Source organism: Nicotiana attenuata, unplaced genomic scaffold (genome assembly GCF_001879085.1).
Source record: "Nicotiana attenuata strain UT unplaced genomic scaffold, NIATTr2, whole genome shotgun sequence".
Classification (NCBI taxonomy): domain Eukaryota; kingdom Viridiplantae; phylum Streptophyta; class Magnoliopsida; order Solanales; family Solanaceae; genus Nicotiana; species Nicotiana attenuata.
The window spans coordinates 86,294-95,696 of record NW_017671135.1 but is presented as its reverse complement, the minus strand read 5'-3'; positions in this window follow the sequence as shown (position 1 = coordinate 95,696).

The following is a 9,403-nucleotide window of genomic DNA, read 5'->3' as shown; positions in this document are numbered from 1 at the left end:
AAAGTGAGTACTCCGACTCAGTGAGTAATAAACATAAATAATGGCTGAAGATAAGAAATCACTGAAAAACACAAGGCAAACTATAACTGGCAGTACCAAACCTTTAACAGTAAAACTAACAAGTCAATGAGATAATAGTACAGAAAGAACCATGCCAGGTAAAATAGGTAAGCAATAATGCATTAATGCAATGCAATGCATATGCCGGTACACTCAGGTACCCACTGCGGCGTGCAGTCCGAGCCAACCATATATGTTTATCGTTGACGGCGCTCACTGGGAGTGTGTACAGACTCCGGAGGGGCTCCTACAGCCCAAGCGCAAATAATCAAGCCATCTCGTGGCACCAACCAGGCCCTCGGCCTCAATATCATTATAGTACTACTGCGGCGTGCAGCCCGAGCCAACCATGTATCCTGAAATCACTATAAGCCTCTTGGACATTTTAAATCAGTAATTCACAGCCCAAAATATCATTTAAAATGTCATTTAAGTTTTCAAATTTGAGAAAAGGGGCTGAGTTTGCAAAATAGTACTAAAAACACAGTAAAACATCACCGGGACGGACCATGTCATAATCCCCAATAACAAACGACCCCACACTCGTCATAGAGCGCGTGCCTCACCTCAATATAGCGCTACGATGTGAAATTCCGGGGTTTCAAACCCTTAGTTCATCATTTACACCTATTACTCACCTCAAGCGGCCCAAAGTCTAGCTCGCTATGCCTTTTCCTCTCGAATCGACCTCCTCGCACGTCGAATCTGATCAAAACCACAAGGAATACATTACAATAGGCCAAAGAAACATAACCCAATCGAAAAGACTTGAAAAACATCGAAAATCACGAAGTTGGAAAAACTCGAGCCCCGGGCCCACTTCTTTAAAAATTACAAAATTCATATCACCGGATTCCTCGTCTTGCCACGAGTCCATACATATCAAATTTACCAAAATCGGAGCTCAAATGCCCCCTCAAATCCCAAATTTTCATTTCAAAAGTCAAGCCCTAGTTCTTCAAATTTTACTCAAATTTCCATGAATTTAAAGGTTGATTCTTCAATAAAATGACGTTTCTAGGCCATAGGACTCACCTCAAATCAATACCCGCCGAAACCCTCTTCAACTTCTACCAAAAAGCTCTCAAGGTGCTCAACAATGCGGGAAAATGGACCAAGCTTCGCGGATGAAATAATATAAAACCCTTCTGCCCAGGTGTATTTTTACCCTATACGAAAGCGGTCAACTCCCCCGCGATGAACATATAATGCTGACAAAAATTTATCCCTACGCGAACGCGGCTCCTAGCACGCGAACGCGAACCTTCAGAAACTATAACTACGCGATCGCGTCCCGATGGCCGCGAACGCAATGAACAAACATCCAGGGCCCTCACTTCCTTCTATGCGAACGCGTGATACCAAACGCGAACGCAAAGCTTCGTCTTTCAGAACTACGCGAACGCGGCCAAGGAGATGCGAATGAGAAGACCAAATTTCCAAGCCCTCAAATTCCCTCTACGCTTTTGCGACAACACCCCTGCGAACGCGAAGAGCAATTCTCTGCAACACCAACAGCTGAAAACCTGCAACCTTTTGAGTCTAAAAATGGTCCGATTGACCACCCGAAATCACCCCGAGGCCCCCGGGACCTCAACCAAAAGCACCAACACATCCTAAAACATTATTCAAACTTGTTCCAATCTTCAAAACACATCAAACAACGCTAAAACCATTAAATCACATCGGATTCAAGCCTAAGTTTCTTAAAAACATCCGAAATACACATTCGATCAAAAACCCGACCAAAACACCTCCGAATGATCTGAAATTTTGCACACACACCCAAAATCACCTAACGAAGCTACTGCAACTCTCGGAATTCCATTCCGACCCTCGGATCAAAATCTCACCTATCAACCGGAATTCGCCAAAATACTAACTTCGCCAATTCAAGCCTAATTCTACACCGGACCTCCAAAATCACTTCCGATCACACTCCTAAGTCACAAATCACCTCCTGAAGCTATCTGAATCACCAGAACTCCAATCCGAGCCCCCTAACTCATAAGTCAACATTCGGTTGACTTTTCCAACTCAAGCATTTCTTAAAGAGACTAAATGTCTCATTTTCCACCAAAACTAAATCAATTCAACTCTAACTCACCAAATGCCGATAACGAAACATGAAGAAGCAATAAATGGGGAAAACGGGGCGATAACACATGAGACGACGGGTCGGGTCGTCACATCCTCCCCAACTTAAACAAACGCTCGTCCTCGAGCGGGGCAAGAAACATACCTGAAGCCTCAAATAGGTGGGGATATCTGCTTCGCATTTCCTGCTCGGTCTCCCAGGTAGCCTCCTCCACGGGCCGACCTCTGCACTGAACCTTCACCGAAGCTATATCCTTTGATCTCAATTTCCGAACCTGACGACCCAAAATAGCCACTGGCTCCACATCATAGGTCAAATCATCATCCAACTGAACCGTGCTGAAATCTACCACATGAGATGGGTCCCCAACATACTTCCGGAGCATAGAAACATGGAATACCGGATGAACCCCCGACAAGCTGGGTGGCAAAGCAAGCATATAGGCCACATCCCCAATCCTCCTAAGTACCTCAAAAGGCCCAATGAACCGCAGACTCAACTTCCCTTTCTTTCCAAACTTCATAACGCCCTTCATGGGCGAAACCTTCAACAAGACCTTCTCGCCCACCATATAGGATACATCTCGAACCTTCCGGTCCGCATAACTGTTCTGACGCGACTGAGCTGTACGAAGTCTCTCCAGGATCACTTTCACCTTCTCTAAGGCATCCTAGACCAACTCTGTCCCTAATAGTCTAGCCTCGCCGGGCTCAAACCAACCAACCGGAGATCTGCACCGTCTCCCATATAAGGCCTCATACGGCGCCATCTGGATACTGGATTGGTAGCTGTTGTTGTAAGCAAACTCTGCAAGTGGCAAGAACTCAGCCCAAGAACCTCCAAAATCAATAACACAGGCACGCAATATGTCTTCCAATATCTGGATAGTACGCTCAGACTGCCCGTCCGTCTGAGGATGAAATGCTGTACTCAACTCCACCTGTGTACCCAACTCCCGCTGAAAAGTCCTCCAAAACTGGGAAGTGAACTGAGTACCCCTATCTGAGATGATAGAAACTAGGACCCCATGCAACCGAACAATCTCCTGGATGAAAATGCCTGCCAGCCGCTCTGAAGAACAGGTAGTACACACTAGAATGAAGTGCGCGGACTTGGTCAGCCGATCCTTAATCACCCAAATCGAATCAATCTTCCTCGAGGTACGAGGAAGACCACTCACAAAATCCATAATAATCCTCTCACACTTCCACTCTGGAATATCCATCCGCTGAAGTACACCACCCGGCCTCTGATACTCATACTTCACCTGCTGACAGTTGAGACACCGAGCTACATAACCATAATATGTTTCTTCATTCTCCTCCACCAGTAGTGCTGCCTCAAATCCTGATACATCTTCACGGCACCCGGATGAATGGAATATCGCGAGCTGTGGGCCTCCTCTAATATCATCTCCCGAAGCCTATCTACATTGGGTACGCAAATCCGGCCCTGCATCCTCAACACGCCATCATCACCAATAGACACATCTCTGGCATCACCATGCTGGACCCTGTCCTTAAGGACAAGCAAATGCGGGTCATCATACGGGCGCTCTCTAATGCGGTCATACAAGGAAGACCGAGAAACCACACAAGCCAACACCCGACTAGGCTCCGAAATATCTAACCTCACCATCTGATTGGCCAAAGCCTGGACATCAACTGCAAAGGGCCTCTCCCCAATTGGAATGTATGCCAAACTACCCATACTGACCGCCTTCCGGCTCAAAGCATCGGCTACCACATTGGCCTTCCCTGGGTGATACAAAATGGTAATATCATAATCCTTGAGTAACTCAAGCCACCTCCGCTGCCTCAAATTAAGATCCTTCTGTTTGAACAAATGCTGAAGGCTGCGATGATCCGTATATACCTCACAAGATACGCCATATAAGTAGTGCCTCCAAATCTTCAAAGCATGAACTATTGCAGCCAACTCTAAGTCATGAACAGGGTAGTTCTTCTCATGAGGCTTCAACTGCCGAGAAGCATATGCAATAACTCTACCCTCCTGCATCAACACACATCCGATCCCAACTCTCGAAGCATTACAATATACCGTGTAAGAACCTGAAGCTGATGGCAATACCAATACTGGAGTTGTGGTCAAAGCTGTCTTGAGCTTCTGAAAGCTCTCCTCGCACTCGTCCGACCATACAAATGGTGCACCCTTCTGTGCCAACTTGGTCCAGGGCGAAGCAATAGATGAAAAACCCTGGACGAACCGGCGATAATAACCCGCCAAACCGAGGAAACACCGAATCTCTGTGGCTGAGGACGGTCTAGGCCAACTCTGCACCGCCTCTATCTTCTTTGGATCAACCTGAATAGCATCACTGGACACCACGTGCCCCAGGAAAGCCACAGAACCAAGCACACTTGGAGAAATTGAATAAAGTTTCTCCTCCCTCAATCTCTGTAATACCACTCTCAAATGCTGCGCGTGCTCCTCCTGGCTACACGAGTGCACCAGGATATCATCAATAAATACGATAACAAATGAATCCAGATACGACCGAAATACGTTGTTCATCAAATGCATGAACGCTGCCGGGGCATTTGTCAGCCCAAAAGACATAACCAGAAACGCATAATCCCCATATCTAGTCCTGAAGGCAGTCTTCATAATATCTGAATCCCTGATCTTTAGCTGGTGATAGCCTGAACGGAGGTCAACCTTAGAGAATACCCTTGCCCCTGGAGCTGGTCAAACAAATCATCATAACAAGGTAGTGGATACTTGTTCTTCACTGTCACTTTATTCAGTTGCCTGTAGTCAATGCACATTCTCATTGTGCCATCCTTCTTCTTCACAAATAGAACCGGTGCACCCCACGGTGACACACTAGGACGAATAAACCCCTTATCTAGGAGCTCCTAAAGCTGATCCTTTAGTTCTTTCAACTCCGCTGGTGCCATACGATACGGAGGAATGGAAATGGGCTAAGTGCCCGGCACCAGGTCAATACCAAAATCAATGTCCCTATCCGGCGGCATGCCCGACAAGTCTGCTAGAAACGCATCAGGGAAATCCCTCGCAATGGGAACAGAATCAAGACTAGGAGTCTCAGCTCCAACATCTCTCACAAAAGCCAAATATGATAGACAACCTTTCCCAACCATCCACTGGGCCTTTAGGAAAGAAATCACCCTGCTAGGAACATAGTCAGTCATGCCACGCCACTGAATCCTCGGAACACCCGGTATAGCCAAAGTGACTGTCTTGGCATGACACTCCAGAATAGCATGGCACGGAGATAGCCAGTCCATGCCTAGAATAACATCAAAATCTACCATGCTCAACATCAACAAATCAACTCGGGTCTCCAGACCCCCAATAGTCACCAGACAAGACCGATACACATGGTCTACCACAATAGTATCACCCACCGGGGTAGATACGTGAACATGTAAAGCAAGACACCCTCGGGTTGTACCTAGGTGATGCGAAAAATATGAAGATACATAGGAATAGGTGGATCCGGGATCAAATAAGATAGAGGCGTCCCTGTGGCAGACTGAGATAATACCTACGATAACAGCATCTGATGCAATGGCATCCCTCCAATCTGGGAGAGCATAGAATCGAGCCTGGCCATCGCCAGATCGGCCTCCACCCCTGGGGCGGCCCCTGGCTGCCTGGACCCCACCCCTATCTGACTGGGAGGGTGCTGAAGTAGATAGAGTAGAAGACGAGGGCTGATCCCTCTGCTAAAACCGGCCACCACGACGCCGAGGACACTCCCTCATCATATGGCCAAACTCACCGCAGACGTAGCAACTGCCTGGTGCTGGAGAAGGGGACTGAAGGGAGCCCCTCGCTACAAAAGAACCCTGGGCTAAAGAGGCATGAGAGGAGCTCTGTGTGGGAAGGGCACTAAGTGAAGGCTGGCCCTGCTAAAATCCCTGATGATCACGGCCTCAAGACGCCCCACTATACTCTGGGAGAGCTGACTGAGGAGGCCTGAAGGAACGTCCTCTACCACGCTGGAACTGGCCCCTAGACGGAGCACCACTGAAACTGCCTGAGCCTCGAGGCCTCTTGGCCTCCCTCTCCTCACGCTCCCTACGGCGAACCATCTCAATATCACGAGCAATATCAACTACCTCCTCGAACGAGGCACCCAAAACCCTCTCTCTGGTCATCAAAATGCGTAGTGAATAGTTGAGGCCATCCACGAACCTCCTAATCCTCTCCCGATCAGTCGTAATCATCCAAGTAACATGACGAGCTAGCTGAGAAAACCTCATCTCATACTAAGTCACAGACATGTCCCCCTGAGTCAACCACTCAAACTGACGACGTAGCTCCTCCCTGCGAGACTGCGGTACGTACTTCTCCAGAAAGAGAGTGGAGAACTGCTGCCATGTAAGGGGCGCTGCACCAACAGGCCTACGTCTCTCAAAATCCTCCCACCAGGTAAATGCAGCCCCTGAGAATTGGAAAGTAGTAAAAGACACTCCACTCGACTCTAAAATCCCTGCGGTGCGACGCATACGCTGACATTTGTCAAGAAAACCATGGGCATCCTCGCCCTCAGCACCACTGAACACCAGAGGCTGAAGCCTACCGAATCTCTCAAGACGACGCTGCTCATCGTCTGGCATAGCTGCAACCACATAGCCTGGAGCTGGTGCAACTGGTGCAACTGGGGCAACTGGTGCAACCGGAGCAACTGGAGCAACTGGAGCAACTGGAGCTACCGGCTGAGCTGGGGCTGCTCCCGGTGTCTGCAATCCCTGAACAACCTGCTCAGGTGTGCGAGCAGCGGGGGTCTGATTGCCTCCCCCGGTCTGTGAAATAGCTGCTGCAGTAGTGGCTGAGACGGCCTGAGCCAGGCCAGTGCAAATTGATAGTATCTGAGCCAAGGCCTCCTGGAGACTCGGAATCACAATGGGCTCTGCTGGTGCCTGCACAGGTGCTGCTGGAGCATCTACAGCTGGAGGCTGGTCCTGAACTGGGGCAGCCGGTGGATCAACAGGTGCTGCCCTTGCTGGTCTGCCTCGACCACGACCACGACCGCGTCCACGACCTCTAGTGGGTGGTACTGGTGGTCGTCCATCACGTCCGGTAGCACGAGTTCTCGCCATCTGCGAGAGAATAGAATACAAAAGTTTAGTTCTCGGATCAACAAAGTCGCACGACAAGAATTTCAAGAATATGAAGTTTTTCCTAAAGGTTCTGCAGCCTCTCGAGGATAAATACATACCTCTCCCTGATCCGCGAGACTCTACTAAACCGGCTCATGATTCGCGAGACCAAATAACCTAGGCTCTGATACAAACTTGTCACGACCCAATCCCCGGTCGTGATGGCGCCCAACACATTGTTAGGAAAGCCCGACCTTTCAACAATATTTCCCACATTAAATGGTTCATAATTTCAAAGCACAGATATTAATAACTAAGCCATTTTTTATCAAAAGTTTAGAAATACTGAACAACACACGGATGTTTAACAAAATACTGAAAACATAAATCCCAAACTAGGACCCGGTGTCACAAATATGAGCCTCTAACTCAGAGTTTCCACCTAATACAGTCTGTTTAGGATAAAATTTGGAATAAAAGAGAATAAAGATAGGAGGGAGAGACGAAGGCTGCGAACGCCATGCAGCTACCTCAATGCTCCCCGATGCTGCTGTGCTGCTAAATAATCCTCACTCAGCCTGTGATGCACCTAGATCTGCACACAAGTTGCAAGGAGTAAAGTGAGTACTCCGACTCAGTGAGTAATAAACATAAATAATGGCTGAAGATAAGAAATCACTGAAAAACACAAGGTAAACTATAACTGGCAGTACCAAACCTTTAACAGTAAAACTAACAAGTCAATGAGATAATAGTACAGAAAGAACCATGCCAGGTAAAACAGGTAAGTAATAATGCATGAACGCAATGCAATGCATATTCCGGTACACTCAGGTACCCACTGCGTCGTGCAGTCCGAACCAACCATATATGTTTATCGTCGATGGCGCTCACTGGGGGTGTGTACAGACTCCGGAGGGGCTCCTACAGCCCAAGCGCAAATAATCAAGCCATCTCATGGCACCAACCAGGCCCTCGGCCTCAATATCAATATAAAACTGTTGCGGCGTGCAGCCCGAGCCAACCATGTATCCACAAATCACTATAAGCCTCTTAGGAATTTTAAATCGGTAATTCACAGCCCAAAATATCATTTAAAATGTCATTTAAGTTTTCAAATCTGAGAAAAGGGGCTGAGTTTGCAAAATAGTACTTAAAACCTTAGAATGAGGTTAAACAATATGCAAAGTCTGCAAAATCAGAGATATCAATCCCTGAAGGATTCGAATAGCCGGCACGAAGCCCAATACAACAGTCAAATCCAAGTAACTTTCATTTCTAACAAGTTCTAGTAGAAAGACACAGTAAAACATCACCGAGACGGACCATGTCACAGTCCCAAATAACAAACGACCCCGCACTCGTCATAGAGCGCGTGCCTCGCCTCAATATAGCGCTACGATGTGAAATTCCGGGGTTTCAAACCCCTCGTTCATCATTTACACATATTACTCACCTCAAGCCGGCCCAATGTCTAGCTCGCTATGCCTTTTCCTCTTAAATCGACCTCCTCGAGCGTCGAATCTGATCAAAACCACAAGGAATACATTACAATAGGCCAAAGAAACATAACCCAATCGAAAAGACTCGAAAAACATCGAAAATCACGAAGTTGGCAAAACCCGAGCCCCGGGCCCACTTCTCGAAAAATTATAAAATTCACATCACCGGATTCTTCGTCTCGCTACGAGTCCATACATATCAAATTTACCAAAATCGGAGCTCAAATGCCCCCTCAAATCCCAAATTTTCATTTCAAAAGTCAAGCCCTAGTTCTTCAAATTTTACTCAAATTTCCATGAATTTAAAGGTTGACTCTTCAATAAAATGACGTTTCTAGGCCATAGGACTCACCTCCAATCAATACCCGTCGAAACCCTCTTCAATTTCTACCAAAATGCTCTCAAGGTGCTCAACAATGGGGGAAAATGGACCAAGCTTCGCGGATGAAATAATATAAAACCCTTCTGCCCAGGTGTACTTTTACCCTATGCGAACGCGGTCAACTCCCCCCCGTTCGCGATGAACATAAAATACTGACCAAAATTTATCCCTACGAGAACGCGAACCTTCAGAAAATATAACTACGCGATCGCGTCCCAATGGCCGCGAATGCAATGAACAAACACCCAGGGCCCTCACTTCCTTCTAT